The 2,004-nt window shown below is 45.2% G+C and overlaps 1 protein-coding gene across 1 annotated transcript in view; it reads right to left on the reverse strand.

Moving 5' to 3' along the window:
* Nucleotides 1-2,004, reverse strand: part of BEX4 (brain expressed, X-linked 4) — a 22,764-nt gene that overhangs the window by 1,721 nt on the left and 19,039 nt on the right. The gene's annotated exons all lie outside the window — the stretch shown is intronic.

A 2,004-nucleotide genomic window follows, 5' to 3' on the forward strand; every position in this document is an offset into this window, starting at 1 on the left:
CGCCCCGCCCTTCCTGCCCCTCGGGGTCTCGCAGAGCCCTTGGTGGTGCACACACACTTTCCGTTGCCCCTCAGTCCTCACCACAACCACCCGCCGCCCTGTGACACTTGTCCAGGAGCCGGCCGTAGAACCCTCCTTTCTTCACGTGTTTCTGGGCCTTTCTCTGCCGGCCACCTAAGGGCACTATCTTCCCAGGGGCCGATAGCCATTCCCATTTCTCTTCTGAGGACTTGCCTTTTCCCTCCTCTGCACCCAGGATACACCCCTCCACCTGCCGGGATTTAGGCGCAGCATTGTAGGGGATGCTAAACCCCTCAGCACTTAAGATAATCACACTTTAATGCCATATTCTAAAAAACAAAATTAATGCAAGAATATCTGTGATGAGCAAGTTGTCCCACCCACTTCACTCCCAAGCTGTTATTCTCCTTATCATGATTGTCCGCCGGTTTCTTATTTTCTCTGAACACAAATGCAGGGGGGAGAGTGGGGAACAGGAAATGAGCCAAGGAGATGGTGTTGTTTCTAATTATTTTCACACTTTTTTGTTTTGTTCCTATTTTTGACTAAAAATTTCTTCTATTTATAGTTTACATGAACTTTATCTTTTATTATGGAAAATTTCAAACACACGCAAAAATAGAACAGTATCATGAAAGGCAACGTACTCATCACTGAGTGTACGCAACAACTGAAAATGTATCGGGACAACTCATGGTCAATCTTGTTTAATCTATATCCCCTTACCCACTTTCCACCCTTAGAGATTATCTTTGAAGTAAATCCTAGACATATCACTTTGTGCACTTCTGCTGCTGCTGCTGCTGCGGCTAAGTCACTTCAGTCATGTCAAACTCTGTGCGACCCCATAGACGGCAGCCCACCAGGCTCCGCCGTCCCTGGGATTCTCCAGGCAAGAACACTGGAGTGGGTTGCCATTTCCTTCTCCAATGCATGAAAGGGAAAAGTGAAAGTGAAGTCACTCAGTCGTGTCCGACTCTTAGCGATCCCATGGACTACAGGCTACCAGGCTCCTCCGTCCATGGGATTTTCCAGGCAAGAGTACTGGAGTGGGGTGCCATTGCCTTCTCCGTTGTGCACTTCTACAAGGACTCTTTTAATGACAACCATTATATCATTAACATGTGCTTAAGTCGCTTCAGTCGTGTCCGACTCTTTGTGACCCTATGGATCATAGCCTGCCAGGCTCCTCTGTCCATGGGATTCTCCAGGTGTGAATACTGGAGTGTGTTGCCATGCCCTCCTCCAGGGAATCTTCCTGACCCAGGGATGGAATCCATGTCTCCTTTGTCGCCTGCGCTGCAGGTGGATTCTTTACCAATAAGCCACTGGAGAAGCCCCTTGGCTATGACAATTTGATGGTACTGTGTTTTGGTGAGTGTTTCCTGCTTTGTTTGTTGAGCTTCTTGGATGTGTGTGTTTGTGATTTTCCTTGAATTTTAAAAATTCTATCCATCATTCCTTCAAATAATCTTTCTTCCTTCTCTCTTTCTCTTTTTTCTTTCTGCTCCTCAGACTGAGTAATAGACTTATCTTAAAGTTCCCTGATTCCTTTTTCTGCCTGTTTACATTTGATGTTGAACCTTGATATTGAATTTTTCATTTCAGCTTCTGTACTTTTCAGCTTCAGGATTTCTGTTGCTTCCTATTTATAATTTTTTTCCTGTTTATTGATATTCCCTATTTGGTGAGACATCATTTTCCTGGTTTATTTTAGTTCTTTATCCTTTACCATTTTGATCATATTAAAGACAGTTGATTTAAAGTTTTTGCCTATTAAGTCCAATCTCTGGGCTTTCTGAGTAACGTGCATGCTAAGTTGCTTCAGTCATGTCTAATTCTTTGTGACCCCATGAACTGTAGCCCACAAGGCTCTTCTGTCCTTGGGATTCTCCAGGCAAGAATACTGGAGTGGGTTGCCACGCCCTCCTCCAGGGGATCTTCCTGACCCAGGGATCGAACTCACGTCTCCTATGTCTACCT

This window comes from Bison bison, unplaced genomic scaffold (genome assembly GCF_000754665.1).
Source record: "Bison bison bison isolate TAMUID 2011002044 unplaced genomic scaffold, Bison_UMD1.0 scf7180017863402, whole genome shotgun sequence".
NCBI classification, from domain to species: Eukaryota; Metazoa; Chordata; class Mammalia; order Artiodactyla; family Bovidae; genus Bison; species Bison bison.